The 25,759-nt window shown below is 37.6% G+C and overlaps 1 long non-coding RNA gene across 3 annotated transcripts; it reads left to right on the top strand.

The window, feature by feature from the left end:
• The first annotated feature begins 7,001 nt into the window (after nucleotides 1-7,001).
• Nucleotides 7,002-24,766, top strand: LOC310904283. Of its 3 annotated transcripts, XR_014588182.1 has the most exons (6): nucleotides 7,002-7,314; nucleotides 8,129-8,274; nucleotides 18,657-18,777; nucleotides 21,805-21,910; nucleotides 23,129-23,180; nucleotides 23,769-24,766. It is a non-coding gene; the product is annotated as an uncharacterized lncRNA (long non-coding RNA). The 3 variants fall into 3 exon arrangements; XR_014588181.1 differs by lacking the exon at nucleotides 8,129-8,274; XR_014588183.1 differs by lacking the exons at nucleotides 8,129-8,274; nucleotides 18,657-18,777; nucleotides 21,805-21,910; nucleotides 23,129-23,180; nucleotides 23,769-24,766 and adding an exon at nucleotides 11,424-13,612.
• Nucleotides 24,767-25,759: the final 993 nt, after the last annotated feature.

Here is a 25,759-nt window from a genome sequence, read left to right as displayed (position 1 = left end):
CATCTTTTCAACAGTTTCTGTAGTATAGTTTGATCCTGCTTGCCTTGAACTTCAAGACATGCTCCTTTCTTAGCAGATACTTTCGCATCATCTGATACTCTCTTGTGAGACCCTTCAAATATGTTAAACTTCATGTGCTACTTTGATTTATCACAAAGACTGTCTCGAACGCAGTTGATGTGACCAGTTTACTCATTAGTAGTGTTGCTGTTAATTTTACTTTAAATGTCTGCAAGCTTTTTGTTTGCAGTTTCCTTACTTCCTGATCACATTCAAAGCTACATAAGCAGCTTAAATAGACCTTTATATAATTCTAGCTTCATTTTGAGGTGTTTTAAAGATACCTACTTTTTCTGTGCTGATGTCTTTTTTTCTTTTTAAACATATCTCTCCAGATTTGGTTGGGTATTTCTAAACATCACATCCTGTTTATGTTTCTACTGACTTATGAACGTTTCATTGTTCTACCAGGCAAAAATCAGTGGTAGGCTGAGCTGTACTGCACACCGTGGTTATGAGCTTTTGCTGGATGCAGAAGAGCCCCTTGGCTCCTGGATGGCTTGGTAGAGCCTGTAGGGGTTGTGAGGACAATGAAGAAGCTGCTCTTTTGGCAGCAGATTAGGCTGTTGTTGCCACTCTTGAAGTATGGAACATACCTGTTTTGTGTGCTTAGGAGCTAGACGAATATAAGAACCTTGAGTAAGGCACAGTTGCCACAAATACTGACTTGCATGTTCAGGCCAGAGCAGGAAAGTTCTGACTTTAAAAGTATGTAAGGCTGTTTTCTACAGTTGGTGGGTTAAGGTTAACTCCTGTCTTCTGACAACCGAAGTGTGGAAGCAGAATGTACTTCAAAGGAAAATATCCATTTTAATATGCAGCTTATGTTCAGATAAGTTTAAAAAAAGGCTTTTCTTTTTTTTTTTTTTGTAGGTCAGGGTTTCAAAGAGCCTGGCTTTTAGTCAAATTTTCATAATGTCTTTCTGTTTTGAACATAGTGCTTTTGTTTTTGCTTAACTTTTACCACAGATTCTAGCTTTCAATATTACTAATAGACGCTTGGTGTATCCATTTAATGCATCCTTGGTATAACCACGGCTAAGCCAAACAGAAGCCGTCTATCTTTTTTAAAGAAACTAGGTTTTCAAAGTTTAGTGAAGTATCTTTTTTTTTCCTTTTTTTTTTTTTTTCTAAATATACTTCTGAAAATTCTCAAAATTAAGCACCTGATTTCATTGCTGCTAGCTGTTACTGCAACTTAATTTTGACCTGGAAGTTCTCACCATCTGTGGTTGCTCAGGCTGGAGTGCAACATGTGCATACATATACCACTGGGTCACCTGGATCTTAATAGATAATAGTCTTTTCTTACAAGAAAACTGACTTTTTTTTTTTTTAAATTTGTGGGGATTTGACATTTTATATTAAAAACTTCTGTTACTATTGCAAATTAACTCACAATTTCAATGTGGGAAGAGGAGCCCAGCTGCATCAGGAGAGAACACAAGTAAAGGAGTGCTGAGGAAATGATAAAATAAAATCACAGGAATACTTTGAACTTGCTGACTTCTGTGCCACACTGTAGGAACTTAGTTACCAATAACAAGCTGAATTATTCCACTTCTTGTAGAATATCAAGAGCAATTCTACTTATTATTTAGGTGCACTGATTGTAGAGACTCAGCCTTGAGATAGTTGAGCTTAATGTGCTCATACTTGTTTTACCGAGGCTAAATTTGTAGCTCTGGTGGAAAGCAGGTGTGTTGTCTTTTAGGGATCTCTTTCAGTCAACACGCAACACTCTCAGTGAACAAGGGGAATATTTGGACAGCGAATGCAGAAAGTCATGTGAATATGGCAAAGCACGCTTCAGCTTTTAGTTTAGAAACTCATCTTGCACTGGTTGCCCAGTTCTAACATGGAGTATTAATCAATAAACTTATTTTTTTAAAAAAGTGTTTTTCTCTTTTAATATTTTTCTGTTGTTTAAAAGTTGTACATGTGACCACATGGCTACTGTCCCTTCATCTTTTTTAGAGGGAGGATGAAAAACGTGAGTCTTTCTCAGACTGCAGCCTTACGTTTCCTGACTTGCTGTTGGCTGTGTGTGGTTTGGGTGTTTTTGTTTGCTTGGTTTTTGTTTGGTGGTGGTGCTTTGTTTAAAAACTTCCTGGTTTACAAAGCAGAATTTGGGAGACAAGTTACAGTTTAACAGCTGTGTATCCCTTCAGCTATTCACCTTTCAATCCCTCTCAGCTGTACATATTGTTAAAGCGCTCCAAAGCCTTTTTTGCAGATACCGTCAGTTATTCCATTACAATATTTTTCTAATTATTTTTCTAATTACTTACCATACTGTAGGTTTTTTTTTTTTCTTTCCCCAAATATTGTACAAAACTTTATAGAGTTTCTGTTAACACCTTTGTTAGAAGAGCTGGTATTTTTTCTCTGCAAGTAGTAAAATTATGCGTACGATATTATTATTATTTTTAAATCCTATTCTTAGCATCATCATTAAACACACTCATAGTATAAATAGATTGAATTTGCATTGTATTAACATTGTACTTTTTCCCCCTGAATAATGAATTGGCAATTGAAACACAGGATTTGGGTCATCTCATTCCCCGTTCCTTTCAGGTAGGTGGTAATTAGGTAAAAAAGGAAACTGCCTAGTGGAAGCATGCTAGTATTCAGGGTTTAAAACATGACAATCTGGGCTATGCTATGTAAGTATGGACCAATACCTAGTTGTCTAGGGCTTTATATACTTGCTAGGGTATCATCACCAAAATGCATCACCCCATCACCAAATGCATACATTATCAGAAAACACTTTCTGGTTATGTAGAAACTCTTTGCTTCTGGAAACAGCTGTCTGCATTTATAAATGTTTATCACGTGTGTGTGACTGTATTATCCAGACACTTGACAATGAAGTACAGTTGGAAGAAACCAGCCATCTTGCAAGGCCCTTGTGACCGGGACAGGAAGGCCGTGCGCTCCCTGGTACCGCTGGGGCTGCGCTGCACTGGGCTCTGCTGCGCTCCAAGCAGGGCAGTGCGGGGGGGAGCTGAGCGGCAGGCTGCACTGCTGCCAAGGCCTCTGCATCGTCACTATATGCGTCTCTGAGGTCATGCTCCAGCCTAAATTCGGCCTTGTCCTGTGGACTGAACATCTTTGGATGTTTTTTCTCCGTTACCACTTTCAACTTGTATGTCTCTGTCAGGGCTTGAAAGGCATTCGGTGTGCACATGGCTATGGGCTTCTGCCTTAGTTTGCTCTACAAGGAACCTGGTTTACATGCACCAACACTGCTCTGCAAAGCAAACCAACACCTGGAAGTGGGAAGGCGATCGAGAGACTCACTTTGAACCCACTTCTTGTCCAAACCAAAATGTTAATGTAAACCCGAAGCCTAACAGATGCGTTCTCACTAGGCAGATTGAGGACCCTGCACTGACTGAACTGCCTGAGATCTGAAGTTTATGCATCATCTATCTATTATTTTTTTACATATATCATTATGCAAATTATGTATCTCTATACAGAAATGTATACATATATACACAAATTTTACTTAAATATGTTAAAGTGAAATTTGTATATACCTACACACACGTATATGTACATATATTTAGCTTAAGCTACTATTGCAAAATTCTGACTGAGCTCCCAAGTTCTCAGCAAAGACTGATGTTTTACTTAATGGATTTATTTGACTGGTGAAAAGCCTGAAAAGCCACTTTCCTGCTTTGTTGTCTTTGTCTAAGTAACTTTGATCAGCAGATCTGATGCAAGTACCTAAAACCTGATCTTGTACTGCTCTTTAATCTATAGCCAGCTATTTGGAACAGACTAATGGCCTTCATGTTTTTATTTTAAGTAAAACTGAAGTAGTTTTTGATTTCTGATGTCATAACTCAGATTATATACCACTGTTACTTTCTTTTATTTTTATTTTTATTTTATTTTTTTGTGCCTCACTGATAAGAAACAGAATATTGATTATTTTGGCATTTAGGATGGTATTTGTTGCCCCAGTTTGGAATAATAGTCTTTTAGACTCTGTGTTTTGTCCATACCAGAAGAGAAGAATTGCAACTCTGCCTTGTAGGTGTTCCGTGATCCTCAGTGGAGATGATCCTATGGATTCTGAAATGCAGCTACAAATACCCCATCCATCTCTTTTCATACACCATGTGGGGAATTAAGGCAAATGAACTTTCTTTTAACGCCTGAATTTTGGAGGCATGAGAATATTCCTGCATGATAGTGAAACTGTAACCCCCCTTAAATCCTTGTGAAAATGAGAAAATAAATTCATATAGATAATTTTTGGTTTTTGTTCTTCATTACTTCAGACTTGTCTGTAGTTTATCTGATTAGTTTTCATGAGACTTGTCTAATTAAACTGCCTTTATATTGATAAAATCTTTAAAAAGACACTTAGATTTTTTAATTAGTACTTTCTAAATTAAATTTTTAAAAAAGTTTTTAAGTGATGTATTTCAATAAATGAGTAATAATTGCAAACACTTTTGCAAAGTGTAACCACATTTGTATATTATGGGTGTTTGTAGACACTTCTTCCAGATTTGATCTAGCAGTTTATTTTGTACATCTTTACCTGCCCACCAAAAACATCACTTGTTTCAGACTTGGATTTACACAGGAGATATTTTCTCTTCTGTTATCCCTAGAACTGATGTGTGGTATGGATACCATCAAAGTTCCCCTTGTTCTCTCCTGGCTGGAGTAACACCCGTCTCTAGCAGTCCTCTTTATTAGTAGATTATCAGATCTTCTCCATTACACAAACAAACAAAAATGTATTAGACTGCTTAGGTACAATTACACTAGCCTCAAAATGAAGTGTATCTGTGTGAATTAGAAGTAACTGTGACTGCAAGCTACAGCTACATTAAAAGCTTCCATGGACACATTGCCAGCAACCTCATTTTTAGCAAATCTCAGAGTATCCCCAAGAGGCTCATGTGCTAGGTGATGTGGTGAGGTATCGCTTTGCCGGACTTCCGAGTACAACCAAGCAGAGGCCAAGAAATTCGAAACAGTGGTTTGAGGAGTGAAACAAAGGGTGGTATCGCTGTATAGAGAAGGCAAGCACAACTTAGGTAGGTGAAACATCATAAATCATGTGGGAATTTAGCTGGTACACATTTTTTTCTTGTTGAAAAATAGAAATGGTGTGACTCGGATTTCTGTGTGTTAGCTGCACAGGGGCATTCCTGTAGGCAGGGCAGTGCTCGGCAGTGCTGTAACGTGGCCTTGGCTCAGCAGCAGGGAAGCCTTCATCACTGGCTCTCTGGATTCCTTGCTCGCCTGCATTTACTGCTGTTCCTGTGAGATGTCAAAGCCCCAGACATGCTAAAGCTTGTATCAAAGCCATGGGCCATTCTATTGATTAATTAACTGCTGCTGTATGGCAAATTACTGGGGTATGTTTCACCTGTGACATGGGGTTCTGTCAGCATTCACGCAGCTCACACACACGGTACGGTGGTACCGTGCCATGCCACAGCTGTGTGACACTGACCATGACAAGCAGAGAGATCGAGCATCATGGAAAGGAAAGAAAAGAAATATATGCACGTTACAAATTGCAAATAGTTTTGTTGTTGTTTGGTTTTGTAATTAAGAAGACACAGAGCAGATCTTTTATAGATGTGGGATGAAATCAGAAAACAGAAATTGATAACTTTGTTAGACGGACATGGTTTTCATCTTAGAGATTCTTAGAGAATACATAAAAATTAATTGCAAGTTGTTGAAACTGTTAAAAAACTGATTTTATCTGTTAAAAAACTGATCCTTGCTGTAGCTGTCAATTAATATCAAAAACATTTTTCAAGTCATTCCTTCTTTTAGAGCTTTGTGGTGGATTCCCTGCAGAGTGTGCATGGGAAAGGAGGTGCAGCATAGCCCAGACATGGCACCTTCCTAAATCCCCCTATTTCTGTGATGTGTTCTGTCTCTCTAACATGCTGGGGATAAATTGCATATGGTATTAGTAGTATGGTGTCTGAATGACAAATGGTTTCTAAGCGCATACAATGATTTAGGAAGCATTACAATAGCTAAAAGTAGTTGTTTAGATTAGAAAAGTGGGCTAATTGAAAACACATCATAGAAGCGAAGTTGTAAGTCACACTCCTCTTACTTCACATGTATTGCAGGGAGGGAGACTGAACCATGTTAAAAAAAAAAAAAAAAAGAAAAAAAAAAGAAGAAAGAATCATCAACAACAAAACACCGGAAAGTCATCCAGACATAACAGATTACATCTAGAAAAACTTTTGTTCCCAATGAGCTAAACACGTTAATATGCATCTGGCATACAATGATACCAGCATGCTGAATTGCAGGAAGAGCAGGTATTGGGGGGTTAGGATCTGTTTTTAAGATTTGTTTGTGCTCCACATTCAGCAAAAATAAAAGAAATATAATTAGAAGACCGTGAACCATGGTAAGAGTTGTTTCTTCCAAAGAAGAAACAATGAGGGGAGGATGTCTGCTGAAATGGTCCCTCAGTGCAGGCAGTTGAGAGATGGCCACAGAAGGAAATCTGTTCAGCAGCCCATAATTGCCCTGAGTTCCAGGTAGATGTTGATCTTTTGTTCAGCTGATTTCCTTTTGGTAACTGTTTTCTGCTTTGCAATCAAGAGCCAGAATGAACTTATGCTTTTCCTCATTCTTAAGGAGCCTAAGGCCAGTTGCTCTTCAGGGAACAAAATATGTAATCACAGCAGTTACAGCAGCAAGGTAGAGGCAGAATGCTTCAATTCCAAGATGCTTTTGAGTTCTTGGGCTTTCCTAGCTCAGTTTGACACAAAATGGTGGCTTGCAAAAGGAAGCCTACAGTGGCAGGCATTAGCCAGTGTGTTTTTGACAGGTTGCAGCTGAAGAGAAAGCAGCGTTCAACTTGGGAGCTAGCCTCAGGTCCTGCAGGTGCCTCCCCAGCTGCTCTGAGTGGGCCCTGGGTCTGGTCACTGGGGAACTTTTCCTCCACCAGGATCTGATGATCTGGATGTAATGAAAAGGGAGGCTGAGAAGGAAATCACAACGAATCACAGCTGAACAGTGTGGTCAGATGATTCCCATACAAGAAAACTATTTAACAGCATATTCAGGCCACATGTTTGCAATTCAAAGATTACACCATTCAAACCATTACACCAATGATTTATTAAATTAAGGCCCATCTTTCTCCAGCCTTTTTAAAAGGCTTCTAGGTTCTTGCTTGTTGTCTTGTTAATGTGTATTAGATGGATAATTGATGAATCACAGCTACCTGTAAGTAGCTCTTGACATTTGTAACATTTTGACAAAGCATAGAGGGAAATGAGACAACAGGCTTTAAATGCTTTTGGGCTTTTGTAATTTTGAGTAGGTATCAGAAATGCTTTGAAGTAATTTGGCCTCTTATGAACAATGTTGCATGCATTCAGGGGCATCAAAATGACTGTGTTTCTAAAATTTATATACTATATATATTGAGTATAATTTTGGGGTCAAAAGTATCATAGATACCCTTCTTATTCATCCTGTTTTGTACATCTGTGAAGTCTTTTTTTTTTCCTCCAATGTGCTTGAGAATGTTCTTATATTTCCAGACCATGTATTTTCTTTTAACTCTAAGAGTATAGAAAAGAAGTAGCATTTATCTTACTGAATATACTGAGACCCACTAATATTTAACTAATTTTTGAAGTTTGTTTAAGTTAAGCTGTAATATTTGACTATTTTAATTCTAGACTATATTCTTGTAACTGCCAACTTCTTTTTCTAATTAAAAAAGATACAATAACAGCTGTGTTAATTGCCAGTAGCAGGCTATGGTGAACCTTTTATGTACTCCTATTTCCTGTGCAAAAAACTTCTATTTTAATAATACTCTATGGTAGAAGATCTTTTAATTATAGTAAACCGATGTACAACAGTAATATTTCTAGGAAGAAAAAAAATGGTATTGCTTTGGTTTTCATTAGAACAGAACAATTAGTGGAGAAATTAAAAAGGGAAAAGAACATGAGGCTGTCACCCATCCACTGTCAAGGACAGTTGATGAAGAGTGAAGCACTCAAGAGTGTTTAAGGTTTTTTCCTAGTTGTAGGAACCTTGGAGATCTTCTTTCTCTGAAGAAAGCTGAGCACTGGTATGGTCATGAAACGCCCTGTACCAGAGAAGTCCTTCCTCTAAAAGTCCTTGGAAGACAATGCTTTGAAGACAGGGTCCAGAAAAGCATAGGAGGAGGTCTGTGAACTCTTCTAACAAAAGCATAGCAAATGATACCTTGTTCCCATCTCCTTTCCCCAGGCAGCACTTCTGCTGCTAACACGTACCAAGCTGAAGTGCAGTGTGGGTCACTGTGGCTTAGGCAAAGACAGATGCATCACCCACTGTCTATCCCTACTGAAAAGATATCTACAGTTGTTTTTACCACGGAGTAGTGTTTGAATGCTAAAACAAGACTGAATGCAGACAGGGTGTTAAGGTGTGTGAAGTTTTAAAAACAAAGGGTTGAATTTCCCTTACTGTTGTATTTGTCGTGTTTGTTGTGTTTCCCTTACTGTTGTGTTGTGTACTGTTGTGTGAGACTTTACCAGTTCTTGCAGACAGCTGTTTCAGAAAGGGCAATAGTGGTTGCTACTGCACTCAGATCATAAACAAGAGCTGTGTATAATGTTTAAGTGCTAAAGTTGAATTTCATTAATGTTTTTCAAGAACAAGCTCACATACATCAAAGCCAAGCCTGGGTTTGTGATGCTGTTATGTATCTTTGTATGGTGTAATTATTAGTAGAAGTAATTTATATTAAGGTAATGTCTAGTAATGCAAGGATGAAGCCTATCAATGAAAGGCTTCTGTAAAATAGTAAGCAAGGAGATGATCCTGGCCTTGAGAGCAACCATTCAGGCATAAATCTATGTGAGGATGGATGGGCCGCCCCCAGTTCCTGAAGGGACCTCTCTGGAGTTGCTGAAACTGTTCAAGCTTGCTGAGCAATCCTGCGAGGCAAGTAAGGTGCTGTCAGTGGGGTTCTCAAGGGAACTGTGGAAATCTGTCAGAGGAGTGGATGTTCAAGATTTGTACTGCAACACGCACACTTCATTATTTGTAAAATATATGAAACAGGGAACATTTCCAAGTCTGGGAGGAGAAGTATTAATAAGAGGTAGAAGGGGTATATTATATAATGTATAATATATATCTTATATAATATATATAAGAGGTATAATAAGTCCACTTTGAGAAGTGGACTTGAAAATACCTTGCAGTTTCTTGTAGCAAGTAAGTTGAAGAGCAGAAAAGAAGCTGAGATGTAGCAAAGAATTATTTAATCTGAAAATGTAAAATATGTGAAAAATCTGCACCATAAGCCTGATTTTCAGGACATATGGTATTGCTGGGTCAGATTTCCTAGGATTTTATACATTGAAAAACTTAAGTCATCCCCCACTTTTCCTCCAGGTTATGCGTTTTTTTTTCCTTTGCTTTTCCTTCACCTTTTGGAACCAGGTTTACAATACTGTGAAATAGATGCATTTACATGAAGGTTGACATTCAAACACTGAAACTTTCCCCTTACCTCGTTGCTAAATGGATTCAGCAAAGCATTTAAACATATCCTTTAAATTGAAGTTTAAAAGAAATTGCACAGAAATTAGTTTACATATGTATTAGTTCAAAATATGCTTGAGGACCATTATGCATGTGCATCCTTTCAGGAAACCTTTATTAGACACCAGAGGAAATAAATTATGTATAGATTTGATATAACCTTTGCATGCACTAGGATTGCTGTCCATTATTTTTTGGTTTTAATGACTTAAATAGAAAATTAATTACAAATGAAATATTTAGTAAACTATTACTCTATTGCAGCATAATCAAGCTGATTATGCAAGTAAAAGGCCCTAATAATAGTAAAGAGAACTATACTCCGTAAATTTTAGAGATATGTCTGTATACAAGTTTTACGTTCAGAAATTGAAAAATAAGTGTGGAATCTCATGGTTCTATTTCATGTTCTCTGCTAACTTGAGTGTAAAATTAGACATACAATCATTTTAAAAAAAAAAAGTTGTCTCCAGCCTTCTCTTACAGCTGGAGTAGTATTTGGCTGGGGGAGGACTTTAAATTGAGTAGGCTGATTTAATAAAATGCATTATCGTTGTCACATATCTCTAGTTTTTTTTCAGTTAAGAGCTTATGTATCTATTACATATCTTCACAGAAAAGGAGAGTAGCTGTTTAGAGGTGTAGTACTCTTTTTTTCTTGGTTTGCAAAAGGGACACAAAGTCAGTTTTGCTGCTTTGAATATTTGAAACTGTTTCTTGAGCATTATTTTAAATTGTTAGCCTTAGTGACACTAAAAGTTGTTTTAACTTCGCATAATAACAGGAATTTTTTCTTCTCCTTCATTGAGAGGGAGTCTGAATATCACCTCTTAAGTGCCTAAGTTCATTTACTCTGGTCCTTCTGTGATTACTGGAGAGGTTCTTTCAGAGAGTGATTTTAAAACCTGTTTCTAGAGATATGAATTTTAAAATATTAACTTAAAAATATTACTGACACAAGTCATGTATTAATGTGGGTCTCATTCCATTTTTCCAAAATTGGAAAAAAAAAATTAAAAATGTTCTAGTATTGTTTGCATAGTAGAACTGATTAAAATTCTTCTTTAGGATTTTGAACTTTGAGGATGAATATTTCCTGAAACTTCACACTTCCATTATATATGGCTCATAACCTTTAAATGTAGTTACAGTTAAACAAAAGTATATCAGTTTCTACACATTAATCCTAGATGTGAGATGTGCAGAGCTGTCGTTTTCACCAAGTACTCGTACATGGTCACTAGAATTTCCATGGGACTATTCCACAGAGACACTTTGCCTTTTAGTAGAAAAACATTTTTTTTTCCTCAGCTAAACTGAGAAAAATCTGTCTTCAAAGAACGGCAGCTCTGTACAATCTGTTGTGCTGCACTCTTATTTCTACAAAGCCTTCAAGAACTAAGGAACCCGTTTTCACAATTCTGCCATAACACTGTTTATTTGCCTTTTTTTTTTTCCTTTTAAATATCTCTAGTAAACACTGTCAAGGAAGCTGCAAATTATCATCCAAGTGCCATCTGGAACAATTAGTCTTTAAACCTGATTATTTAAAAATGAGATGATCAAACCATTAATACTGGGTAATACATGATTCCTGTACTTTGTATCTTTATTTGCAAGTTCATTTGTAATCTGTTAGCCTGCTTACCCCCAACTGTATTCAGTATTTTGCAGGAATGTCTTACTGATTAGTGTAATATATACTTGCTAAACATTATACGTGCAATGGGTCTTAAAGTAAAATGGCACTGAAACTGTGGTGTGTTTTTTTTTTTTTTTAGGGATAGAAGCATTTCCAGAAATATTTATAAAAGAACAAAGGAAAATTTTTGGAAACTGGTGGAAAGTCAATGTTAGTTGGATCCCTTTGCCCCTATGAACTTCATTCCATAAATTATGAGAGTCATTTTTTGAGGGAGGAAGGAAGTCGAAAGCAGAAATATCTGTGCTAAATGTTTAGTAGCTTTGGCAGGCTTTTGACCTGAGCAGTCAATTCTCCTAACTTCAGATAGGCCCAGACTACTGGCAAGATGTGTGCAGTCAAGTAACATTTATAGGTCTTGACCTCCAGAGGATTCAGAAGCACTTGACAGAGTTGAGCAGCTAAGGAAAGAATTTAGGAATGTGTTTACTGTTATGTTTCCTGACCAGTCCTCACACCAATGAGTTTTCCATAAGTGGAATTTTCTGCAGAAGGCCAGTGAGGAGCTACGAAACACTCTCCACCAGTGAGACTGCTCTTGCAGTTTGTAAATTACCCCATTGCTTCTGCACTTCTGAGTTCTGCTGTTTGGGATTTTCAAAATTGGTTTAGGGTTGACCTGGCCAACAGTCAAGCACCCACACAGCTGCTCACTCACTCCCCTGTGGGATGGGGGAGAGAATAGGAAGAGCAAAGTAAGAAAACTCATGCGTCAAGATAAAGAAATTTTAATAAGCCAAGGAAAGAGCAAAAAAAACCTAAGTGATGCCAAGGCCTCCCACTAGCAGACCAGTGCCAGTCCCTCAGCATCGGCCACCTTGGAAACACAACCTCTGCTTCTTTCTCTACTACCAGTTTTTACTGCTGAGCATGATGCTAGGTGGTGTGGGATGTCCCCTGGCCAGAGCTGTCCTGGCTGTGCTCCCTCTCAACCTCTTGCCCACCCCTGGCCTGCTTGCTGTGCGAGGCAGAGAAGGTCTGGACACAGTGTAAGAGCTGTTCAGCAGTATCTGAAACACTGTTTTAACCACAAATCCAAAACACAGGCTGCTATGGGCTGCTTTCAAGAAGTTAACTCAGCCCTGGCCATCATAAAAATGATCCAGGTGAAACTGAGAAAGAGACACTCACAAAGGCTGCTGTTAGAAGGAAGAATACACAAGGACTGTGCTTTACTTCAACTGTTTATATAAACAATTTACGTTTCTTTAAGTCTCTTACGTTTTGTGGGTAATACTGTCTTTTTAGGAGAGAGAATAACTGATCTCAAATGATGAGTAGTTTATTGAATGTGACCTAGTTCTAATGAGGTGAGTGGTAATTATTTTCTGACTGGTTGAGAAAAGCTCTGTGGGAAAGAGCTATGCGAGGTTGTCCTAATCATGACAGGAGGGGATGAGTGGAAGTTAACTCTTGAGAGACTGCTCCAGGCACTTAGATAATTGAATGATAGGAGCTGTACTGGAATCCAGATTGAAGAATTTGAGACATGTTAGAAGACATTAAAAGGACTAAACCACCTCCAAGCAGCAGCCTGACTTCAGGTGCAGCTTCTTTGGAGAGCCCTGCAGGGAGTGAGCTTGCGTCTCTTACAGAAAGACAGATAAATTAGTGCCCACGGTGCTTGTGTTAAATGGATTTGAATTTTTAGTAGTTAAAACTCTCCCCACAGAAGTTTCTGATTAACTATTGCCTCAGCAGCCTCAAAGGCCTGTGCTATTTTTTATTTATTTTTTGAACATGAGGCTACATGGGCTGCACAGGAAGGACCGCTAGAGCACTCACGCGCACAGTCTCTCACTTTTTGAATTTGATTTAACTGAGGAAGGTGTTGTCTGTCCTTCCCCCATCTTCTAAAGGCCTCTGGGGACATGTCTTCATGTCCTCAACACATCCTGCCTTCTGAGTACATTGGAGACAGAAGGGTATTTAGGGAGAAAGGACATTGCACTTCTCTCAGAAAACAAAACAAACTAATTATAAAATTAATTATACAGCTTCAAAATCATTTCAATGTTCCAATCATTTTTGCACCACTCCAGGTTACAGAAAACCAACTTCACTGCAGTGACTGAGAGGCGCCAAGCTGCAATCAGAGGCAGTATCTCCAGGCAGCCTGCTTCAGGTTTTCTCCATGTTTTAACTTCAGGTTTCAGAGCTCTGCCTTGCTGTTTCTCAGCAACAGTGAGAGAAGGGATCAATGGCCACATCTATGTCTCTATATTTTAAAATTGGTTCTGATAACTTCAAATATGGATGAAGGAAAAAGTAAGGCTGGAAGAAGTGTTAAATACAGAATTTTAAAAGCATTTTATTTTGACTCACATTTCTTCTTTTTCTATTTTTTTTTTTGATGCAGTCTTCACAGACTGGAAAATATATTTTCTTTCTGTAGCTATGAGGAATACCTAGTTTCTTAAATTATTATTGTTATTTTATGGATTTGATATACTATAAGGCTCTAGATGTTTCCTTTGCTTTCCATCACACTGCAGTACAAGAACAACAGGGCTAAGATTAGGTGGGAAATGTCAACCAGTCAAAAGGCTGCTGACAAAAAAAAAAAAAATAATCTTTAATGGTTGAAGATTCTCCTAATCTTCCCATTTTGGATTTACTAATTTGTGTCTCTCTTACCTGCAAGTACAAGTTTACAGGAAACCTTTAGGGGTACAATCAAGCTGTAAGCTACAGCTCCTTTTTTTCAGAATTGGCTGAAATCACCCTAACCCCTCCACAGGTCTCTTTCTATAAACTTCACATTTTCTTTGAACCATCCACCACTATCAAAATCTAGTTCCCTTTGTGATTATTTATTTATTTTTTACTTGTTCCCTGTACAAAGGTCTTTAAGTCTTTGCCAGGTCTGAAGCCAGGTAAGCTTATTCTCTTACAAGCTCAGTGCTCTCCCACAGTCTGTAAATACTGATTGAAGATGTGATGGCTCAGGATTTATTTGGTGGATAGCTTACATTCTGTCTCAGTTTTTGATCTCTTATGTCATGTAGGGAATGAAACGTGATGTTATGTTATTTTAACAAATTACCTGTTTAGCTTGATGAAGACATGAAGCTCAGCGTGTCTCATAAACTGGACATTATTTCTATACAAATAGAATGAATGTGTTGCGAATGCTCTAATGCTTTAATTAGCATTCAGAATTATTTTTTTCTTGCTTTGCTTTGATTTTTTTCTTAACATAAGTCTGTAAATTTTTATTTATTTTTCCTCTTCTCTGAATAGGCATTTTTTTTTCAGTAATGTGCTAGGATATAGTTGTTTCCTCTGGTGTCTAAAATGAGTTTATCTTGTATTGGAAGTAATACAACCTCTCCTCTGCAAAAAGCACATTCTGTAAGAAGTTAAAAACAGTAGGAAATTAAGCTAAGGAACAGGTGCCAAATAACCTAACTGTACTTTTCACAGTTATGAGTAATCTCCACTTCTCTTTCCTAATGCCTCTGAATAAAAAGGCTTATTTAGTGTTTGTGCTGCAAACTGTAATATAGTGCTTCATTTCCCCCATAATTTCTGAAGCTGGGAGCTAAAATAATGTTTCTCTGGGCCTTAGCACATTGCTTGATCTTGCAAAGTCTATTTCATGGTCTGCTAGTTCCTAATGGAGATTGTTGGTAATGAGATAACATTTATTTATATAAAAGTAAATTTACTGCCAACTGCCTAAAACTTACAAGCAATTGAAGTAACAGGTTATTTTAAGTTTTTAATTCATTTTATTGGTATGTAAATATATATAGAGAGAGGTCAAAACTTAACTTGCTGAAAACAACAAAACCACTATATGTTTATATGCTGTGGTATCAAAACAGATATTATTTGCAAACTTTTAAATGAGGCTGTATATTAATGTTTCTGTTGGAGATGTATTTATGTTTGGAGCCAAAGCCATTAAAATAATTTGGCAATAAATGTTAAACCTCATTCAGTAAAATCAGATCTTATGTGTGTCTGTTAATGTAATCAACCTTAAAGCTTAACTATAGGCAAACAAACAGGGAAATTCTATAGATGCTCTTGAAAGACTTTGAGAATGACCTTGATATTAGCTGTGTTAATAGCATTTCTAGCAGAGAATCTGCAGTAGGCTTTTTGCCTAGAGCCACATTGTAAATTATTGCTGCACTGCAGATTACAGTTTAATTGTTCAAGGGAAATGGGGGAAAAATTATCATTCTGAATTCCCAAGCGAGATCTACAGTACATCAGTGAAGGCCAAACTGAAAAGTCAAGTATGACAAAATAGCTTCTGTGCAAACCAAACAATCAAAAGATTTCCCCCCCAAAGAGCTCATTGTTGTATATACACCATCTGTGCTTGAATTTATAGGATGTTTCCTTTCAGCATGCACAGGGAGCTCTGTTTTCAAGTGATGGTGATATGGATGCCCCGTTACAAATATTCTGAGGATGTTTTGTTCACATGTTTTCAGTATTTGTGTGGTGAGTGGTTTCTAGAATCAGATTTCCCATGTGGGATAATGAAAATCACTTTCCTTTTGCAAACGTTAAACAAGTTATAAACAACTAGACATCCAAAAATCTTTGAATTAACCCATGTATGCATTCAAAACAGGAGGAAAAGAATATTGGGAAAGATCTTTCTCTTGTTCACAACATTAGTAATTGGATTATATATTGATTTTAAATTCAATTCTGATGTATAGAACAGAGTGATAATGTAATGAGTTCACAGGTTTCTGGAGTTCAAGCTTGAAATAGTGAAGCTGTGGCTTAATTGTGTAGGTTGTAGCAAAGCTGAACAAATACTTCTTTACAGGATAGATCATGTGTGCACCAACTACTTTTGAAGAAATAGAGACTCTTAAAAATATTTACTAGCTCGTTGTTGTTGTTTTCTTTTTGTTCTAAATCTTCACATCCAGAGCACTCGAGACAGTGATAGTTAAATGCAGTGGTTTCAGGCAGAAGGGAACCCTGTTCCTACCCTTCAGAAACCTCTCCAAATTACCTAAAATAATAACTTTTTCACATTTTTTTCCTCTTTAATAATTCAGGATCTTAGGGCTTTCCATTGCTATAAAGCTGTCAGTCTTTACTGTGTAGGAGGGCTTACTGAGAAATTTGGGTTTCATAGCCAAAATGTATTAGGTGGTTTAAAACGTGTGTTACTTTAATTTGCATTAATACAAAGCACAAGCAATATGGAAAATAACTTTGTAAAAGGTTGCAAAAAAAGTTTATAACAGTAAGATGATGGAGCAAAACAGGGCAAGCTTTCCCAACACTATGGGAGGTGGGATTTTAGGTTTTGCAGTGGTATATTTCTCTTCTTGTCTTGCTCTTTATAAGTGGTGTTAGGTTGAAGTTATATAACTTTGCCTTTTTTTTTTTTATCTGAGAGCGCATTTATTTATTTATTTTCTGCTTGTCTAGTTAAGTTAAGGGAGAGCATTTGAGAGAATTGTGCTTTTATTTATTCCAGTGTGAATCAGGAATAACTAAATTGCATTCATATGCAGTTAGTCCAGAATTAGATAGAAAAAGAGAACCTAGCTACAATACTGATGAGCAGGATGGAGGTGAGACTTTAAAGAAGGGGTTTATAATCCAAGTATTTCTATTAAACTCAGGCTTATGATTTAGAAAAAGTTTTAAAATACAGGTTCAGGAAATAAGTCCAAGGGAAAAATCCCCTTTGATTTCCACAGATGCTAGTGGGGGAAATACCTCATGTTCTTTCCCTGTCCTTGTAGCTGCGAGAAGCCAATTTAACACTCAAGACGTTTTCGAGAGAGTGGCCGAACCTGCAGATTCAAACTGTTCACTCCTGCACCCTCAGCTATCCTGCTATTCTCTCCTGCTATTCCTGCTATCGTTCTCAGTTAGGAACTGACAAACCTGCAGCTGTTTGGTCAGCCAGCCCATGTAGCTGAACTGAAAACTGGGGTTGGGGGGAATGCTTTTCAGCTCCTGCATTTCTGAATAAGCTCTATGAACCAGATCACTTTGCAGCTGTGCTCCAGTTCACTCTTCATCGCTGCAGGGAAAAAAGATAGAAGGGCATGGGTGGGACTGGGGTAGGATACAGGTCCTGCCCTCCTGGAGCCAGCCTGAGTGAGCACAGATGGTTGGCTGAGTTATAATTAGGTCTCTTCAGGACAGTTGGCTTAATGCTATCTGTGACTGAGGAGATGCTACTCATTCCTAAAATATGTGGCAGTGTGTGCCTCTGTACCCAGAATGGCTGTCTGCCTGTCCTGGGATGGCAGGGTGGGTCTTGAAACAAGATGTGGTTGGCACACTGCCCTTTCACAGAACGGCTTCTTCCACTGAGGATAGCATTTACCATGTATCAGGAAAAGCACAAATAAAGCTGCAAATCAGCTAATTATTTCACTTTTCTTGAATGTAGGTCAATGCTAGAGCAGACTTATTTTGTATTATTGCTATTTTTCTTCTGAATTTATAAAAGGATCAGAGCTATCTGTTCTCTAGGCATTTCAATCAACCAATTTAAAGAACAGGAAAACTGGTAAATAAACACTCTAGTCAGTGTAGAAAGAAAACAAGTAGCAATCACCAAACACCTAATTAAGTAGTGATGCTGAGCCAATGATTAATAACAATACCACCGTGTCTGTGGCATGGTTGCCCTTCAGCACTTTTAAAACACAAAACAAAAAGCCTCACAGTGTCTTAGGGGTCAGATGACTGGCTATTTTGAGTCAATGAAGCAAAAACACAGTAAAAGTACAGAAGTATCTTTTATTTGTTCAGAGCAGGGTTGTCTTTAGGGCATTAGCGAATTTCAGCTGCCACACTGGAGGCCAGAGACAGTCTCTTGGCCAGGCAGGTAGCAGATCTGACAGAGTTTGGGTCAAGAATTACACCTTGGAAACCTGCAGGTACCTCCTACATGGTATGAAATTCTTTCTTAAATGCGTTCATGGTCACCTGCTCTACTTCACGTTCTGCATAAATTCTCTCTAAGTTGCTGTTTTGTCCTGTTGTTTTTAAGATGAATACATGCCCTCTCTTGAGGTTTGCAGCAACTGACCAAACACTGACAGAATAAGATAATGAATGCAGTTAACATGTGATATGAAGAAGAGATATCACTGTGCTTACCGAAAACATGCATGACAGACTAAGCATATGGGATCAGTATTAGAGGAAAGAACACCCTGTACGCTGTCTAAGAGGTATAGCAGTACCACTGGCAGGAACTCATTTACACCGTGCCATTTGCTAAGTTTAAACCCAGGCTACCATTACAACAGCCAAGAATCATCTATGCTCCTGATCTCTGGAACAATAAATGTCATTTCAGATTTAGAGTTTGTCCTCCGGTAGAGCCATCATCACCGCGATAGCCAGCTCCAAACAACAGCACAACCCCACCTTGCCAATGTCAGCAGACACTGAGGAGGTGCAATTCTGTACACATAAAGGCGAGTGCTTCCCAGAGGTTTGCTGTGAGGCATCCTGCCCTCCTACAGCAGCCAATGCCCCATGGTAGATCTAGGGTGCTACTTTGGCATTAAACTGCTGAATTTCCAGCTTCAGCTGGATAAATTATTCTTACCTTGCTCTGGAAAGTTGCTGTTATTAAATTATTCCTGTTTTCAACTTCTCAAGCACAGCTTTACCATACCAGGTAAAGTCTTGTACAATCTATTAAACTCTTCTTAATTTTCCTGGATGAAAAGTACTATAAGAATGTAAATGTTTAATAATTTCTCTACATATACCTGGATTTTTTTCTTTTTTTTTGTATTTTAAACAAATGGCTTAATTATGTAGAGTATAGAATAGACCAGAGTATAATAAAATTTTAGACTACATAACATTTCAAGAAACAAAGTTGTTGCTGCATTGCTTAAAATGCTAAGTATATATTTTGTATCAGAAATAGGTATTTTTCAAAGTAAAAGAATTAAACGTTTTGATTGAAAGGGGAGGGGAAAAAAACTTTATCTGAAAACAGTATGTTCTAGGAACTGAAGGGCTTTACTCAGACCATTATATCTTCTGCTGAAATACTGCATAATTCAAGATTCTTTAAAAAAAAAAAACAAAGTTTTTTCTAATAGTTTAGTTGTTTTAGTTTGATTTTTGATCTCAAATAATAATAGTAAAAAAAAAAAAAAGACCACAAAAAGAAAACAAAACAGCAACTAAGTGCTGAGAGGCAGATGGAATTACAGAGCTCTATTAGAACAGAGCTACTCTGGTAAAATATTAATGTTTTCAATCTACTGTGCATTGCCAAGAACCGTTTGTTTGAGAGAAAGCTGTCAAAAAAAAACTGATGTAGTACAAGCGGTAGCTGGAATTGGGAATGCTAAACAAAATTATGTGCAAAGCAGAACTGAAATGATAATTTTATAAAGGTCTGTGTGTGTGTGAAATCCAAATTGATTGTTATGGATGAAATTCAAAACAACAGATCTGGGACTGTTGTAATTATTGTGCTGAGCTATTATTGTAAACTTTTCATTCAGTTTAGCCTTCCAGGGTACCACGTATAATGAAGTTTAGATGCTCTTCATTTGAAGCTGCAAGCTCCTATAGGTTGATTCCTCCTGGCAATGCTGCCAAGTCTTGTCAAATCCTAAAAGGCAGCAGCAGGTTTTAGGAAGGTGAAGGGAGTGTGAGTAACTTCAGTGGATCTTGATGGATTAAGATTTTTTTCTTGTGAAGTGTAGAAGGAAGGTAGAGTGATACTGATACTGTGTTTCATGATTCATGTGAGTATGAACATATGAGCAAGTGAACAAGGTACACACGACCCTCAGTCGCATAGAGAGATTTGAATGTGTGTGCATCAGAGGACGGATGAGATGAGCCTCTGTTGCTACTCAGAGTCAGTGCTCTGCTGTAATTCCCTGAAGTACCTAGCACAGACAAAAAAAAAAGTTGCAAAAGTTGATAAATGAGGAATATTTGAGCCTTTTATGATTCTTGTACTATTAAAACTTTACAGACAGCTGGTTAAACTCTATTCCATTCTCTTCCACTGTCTCCACTACTACATTATATATATTTTATATATATATATATATAAAGATAAATCCTAGATTTGTCAACAGATTTGAGGCTTTATTGCACTATGCTAAAGAATTAGTAAACACCGTTGTTCACTGAAGATTTCATGACAAAGTTTTGGAAGGAGAAATAGACATGAATGGTTAGGCCAAGGTCATTCGGGAGACTGCACTTCTGTCCAGGTACTCTGTAGCTTGTACCATTGGGCTGTGTTTTAATTATATAATAAATTCCAACCCCTAGTACTGGAAAAATGCTTTGGGCACGTAGCAAAACTGCTGAACTTGTTTTAAACCCTTTGCAGTTTGATAAATTTTTATCTGATAAATTGTTGACAAGCTAACTTTGCACCAGCCAGTTTATGCTGAACAGGTATTATCTGTCCTTTGTAGCCAGAATAAAGTTCAGTGAAAGTGTAAAGGCAGCCTGAATTTCAGAATTTCTGCACTGGGTAACTTGAAAAAGTGTATGATGCCAAGTTCAGGTCCACACACTTCTTCTTACTGGCAACGATCACCAGAGAACACTAAGCACTGTGTTATGTCCAGGACTGTACACAATGGATAGCAATTTCATCTTCCAGTGTATATCATAATTTTACAGTGATGATCCTGACATAAAAATTATGACAAATTTTTAAAGAACTATCACTTGTCCTTCAAATTGCATGGGACATGACAGAATTAAATATAAAGCATTTTGAAGCAGAAATCCCAATATAGTAATAGAGAAAAGAAACTGTTCAGGAAAGGCTGGAGAAGCAGCGTGCAAAGATCACTGATATGTCTTGGTTTAAAAATAACATCCCCTTTTTGAGCACAAGGAGGAAGGAAGGCAGTATGGAGGCACATTATGTCACTGGTTTGACTCGTGACATGGTCACATACAACAGCATCAGTGCAACTTGTGCCTGTGGCAAACTGCAGTGTGTAGCAGCAGAAGCCTGGGCTAGCACTCGTGAAGTTTTGTGTAATCACTGTCACTAGCTGCTGCACTGAAGTGGGTAAGGCAGTGGCCAATGGTTTGATTTCACCAGCTCTCTAACTCTTGTGAGATCCTCCAAGAACGCTTTCAGGTGACGGAAACTCAAGCACGGAGGTGTGACTGGTGTTTGGGTAAAATCTCAGTTTAGCTTTGAAAATTGTGCAGCTGGCTGGGAACGGGCTGAGGAAATGCTTACTTTGAGTGCTTATTCATCTTTAAATGATAGATGGGGGGGAAAAAAGACTCTTCAGTTTTAGGCCACTGTGAAATACTGATGCTTATGGCACATAGTAATTTCAAGAGGCATTGTATTTTGCTTCTGGACTAATATGCTATGAAACTTACACCTTGAAGAATTGGTCCTGTTCTGGTCACCTTTGACACATTGTCTTCTCTGGTATAATTTAGCTATGCAGCCCAGCTTTTATTTTTCTTCTGTTTCAAAGACAAGCGTGAGTGTCCTCCAAGATATGAGTGGGACTCCCATGCAGAAAAAATGAGGCCTGGTTACAACCATGTTGTTTGGAGGAATAAGTCATCTTGGCAAATAAAGTAAGTCTTCATACAGTAAGATGTTGGGAAACAAGACAGCAAATTGTTAGACCTCATATACGGCTAGAGTAGTGTAAGAGAACTCTCCAAGGCAGAGGAAGTTTGGATATTACTGCCTTTGGGTTCTACTAACTGCTGAATTCCCTTATGTTCATCAGAATTTACTAGTAGTGAGAGGTTGCCGGTTTTGATGGAAATAACCAGAAACCTGAAGTGAAGGTGAGCATGTAACATGGAGGAGTTATGACTAATGAAATCAGAGTGAAGGCTGAAGGGCATTGGTGTCTATATGATAAAGAGTAGTAGGTCAAAATCTGAACGCTACAATACCCCAGGAAATCACAGTTATATTTAGGAGGGAAAAAAATTAGCCTGAAACTTGCCTGTCAAGTTGAATTTTTCTTAATTATGTTTACTCTTTCACTGTTGTCTCTCCAGTGTTTTTTTTGTTTTGTTTTGTTTCCTCCTGCGCCTTGACAAGATAAGCAATATTGTTAGGTTGGTACCTTAGGGTAGAATAAGAAATTTAGAAAAGTATTATGTGAAAATGGTCAGAACAGCTTTTGTGATGTTCTTCTACAACTTTAGCAAAAATTTTAGGTACCAGAAACTCCTTTCTAGCTCTCACCTCATAATCTTATTTTCCCTCTGTGCCACAGCACCAATATTCTGGAGCTGTTCCTTTTCTCATTTCCTATGACTTCTTTTTCACACTTAGGCACTTTCAAGAAAGAAAAATCAGCAGGGCTCTTCTGCCCATACTGTCTTACTCATTGCTGTTCTGTCTTACTTCTGGGTCGTCCTGTGCATGTCTGTCTTTGGTGTTGTGTCTGTCTCTTGGTTGTGCAAGTCCCTATTGTTTCAGCAGTCTTGTTCTAAATAAAGTACTTAAGGTCTGGGTAAAATTATTGGAGAAAGAAAGCAAAATGCTGGTGCAATGGTGGATAAAATATGGGGCTGCTGAATGAATAAGTGGATTTGCTAAAAGTTATTTCTTCATGCCACTGCCTACTCATGTTCACAATGGCATTCAAGCACATATTTCAGTGCTTTACTGAGTCAGAGTTCTAGTGATCTGTTTTAAAAATTATACTAAATTGTATAAATTACTCACACATGGCTTTGGAGCACGTCAGCTTTTTGAGATGTTAGCCTTGTAAAATAAACAAAACTAAACCCCAGAGGGAAGAACACCCACATTCTTTTTCCACATTTTAGGCGCAGGATTCTACTATAGCCAAGTCCTCCTCTTCCAGTAAAAATCCCTGTGGTGAGTTACAGATATATATATATATGTGTATATATATATTTTTTTAATAAGATCTTGGTTAATTGGAGCATGTGATATTCGTCACAAAACTTTTTATAGATATTAGTGGAGGAATGGCATAGGCCTGCAGGCTAGGAAGCCTCTTTTGTCTCATGTAGGCAAAAGAAGTGTACTTTCACACGAGACTTTTCTTAAGGGTGGAAGTGGGTTTCAAATCAAAATGACAGTTTTGGAGATTTCTTTCCCTGAACCAGGCACTTGAGGATATCTCTGACTGTCTGAGTAATAAGCTATGAGTTACACCAGAGTCTTAAATACAAGTCTGTGTTTTGCTGAAGAAGTTGGGGATTAATCACATGCTCACAACTGAACGTGCGTTTACTTGCTTTACAATGTTGCTGATCAAGGATCACCTCATCCCAATACTTTATGCTAAAAATATCTGCAAAATAGTTCTACTTCTATGACAGACTTTTACCAGTTAGCCAAAATGAATATTCTAAAATCCTTATCAGCTTAATAAATCTCTTCTCATATAATGCAGGCTTTTATTAGGAAAATGTAATCACATGTCTTTCCTTACTAAAGGCTGATGATTCTGCAAGTATAGGCAAGATGAATGTGCGTCATTCTCGCTGGGATTCTGCTCATTCCTTGTTTCTCACAGCTCCTTAACTCTTAGGATGGACATTCATTTACATCAGAGCACTACTGCCAGCCATATTTAGTCATGCTTGGGTATGTAACCCTGGCTAGTAATTAATTGGGTCCCGATCTTGTTAATGAATGCTTCTTCAGGATATCTTAATATGTATTCCTCTCTAATACCACATACTGTACCTACAACCTAGTAAAACAAATGATTATCTTTAGTAGGCTGATATTCGTGGTAGGCTTGGAAAGAAGATGGCTGAATTCTTTGAAGCTATGATCCTGTAAAATTAGGATCCCTGTCAGCTCCTGGACTTCATGGCAAATTGTATCCGATAGAACTGTTCAGCAGCTTATAACATCAGTGTTTTCTGTGCAGATCCCTACACATTGCATAAAGGAAATATTTTTCTCCTCACTTTTCATGAAACCAAACTGAAGAATAGCAGTGATTCCATTTGCAACAGAGCACAGGGACTGCAGTAGCACCTTTCTGGCTGTCTCAAGCCAGGAGGTCACACACTTCAGTCTTGTTCCCACTGTATTTGGTGGAGTAATTCACTGTGCTAGCTGGTCTGCTGGTGCTATTGGTCTATTTAGTACTCTACTGGAGTACTAAAACTTTCTTAATTTTCTGCCCACCATCTAGTAGGGGAACAAGCATACTGGCAGCAGCCGCTTCCTTCAAGCTGCAAGCAGACTGCAGCCTTGTTGGGAGAGTTAATACCTTTTTAGTCTTCTGTGGGAGTTTATCTCAGTTTCCAACCTATGAATATACATATTAGTTGGGAAAATGAAAGATTTTCCTATTGATAAGCCATGAAAATAAACTCTCCTTTGATCTTTGCTGGAAAAGATCATACTCACAACTTTCTATGTGTATGAACAATTACTTGCATTAAACATCAAGAAAATAAAAGCTACAACCATCTTCCTAGGGAATAATGGTGTCATGTTATGCTTTATCATTATGATTTATCTATGCATTATGTAGAAAGCAAATCCTTTTAAAGGCTACTGTGAGGAATAACTAAATAGATGAAAAGTGTCATTATTAGCAATAATCAATGCAGTTATGTTGGTTGTGGTCAGATCCCAAACCTGTTGAAATCAATGAAATGCCTTACACTGATTTCAGCTTTCATATCTCTCCATATAATCAAGAATATTCTGCAAGAAGGCTGTTGCATTTATTTTTTTCTACTATACCATATAGTGGGTAAATTATTCAAAAGTATGAGTAAAGAACATAAAACATGATAAACCAAGTCTTGATATCAATCATGACAAATTCAAATTTTGAATGCATTTAGGTGGCTAAAGACCAGGTAAAAACCTACTGGGCTTTTCAAAATCATGCAAGTGTTCTCCTGTCTGACAAAAAGGACTGCAGATCTGCGCATTGGAATTTGGTTGTAAACTCAAAATCTGGCTCTTAGAAAAACACCCATTTGGTTTTTAAAAAATGCATTTAGTCAGTAAGCCACTGTGGTGCCTTTGCAAATGTTACCTGGAAAAACTTCTTCTAAAATAACTTTTAGGTTATTAGTAACTGCCATTTGCAGACTTCAGTCAATCTAGAACCACAGTCTAGTGAGTGTCTTAGATGTGCGTGGTCAGCAATGATTCTGGAATATGTGGCTATAAAGTAATAAGACTTACAAATCATCCAAAACAGAAATAGTTCCTTCTATTTTGTTAAATATAATTATTATGCTGAATGAGTTATAAGAAAAAGATAAAATATTTTAAAAGGTCTTGGAAAAAGACTGCAAAAACATATTAGCAATAAAGATGTTAGTGACATAATAGAAAACTTGATAGCTGATACATGAAGCAGAATAAATTGTTTTTCTTTCCAGTAACTTGACTCAGGATATTGGTGGTAATGGAAACATACCTACAAAGTCAGAGCAACTGCAAAGTTA

This window comes from Anser anser (genome assembly GCF_964211835.1).
Source record: "Anser anser genome assembly, chromosome: 9".
NCBI lineage: Eukaryota > Metazoa > Chordata > Aves > Anseriformes > Anatidae > Anser > Anser anser.
The sequence above is the reverse complement of the archived record's forward strand: the minus strand, read 5'-3'. Positions and strand labels throughout refer to the sequence as shown.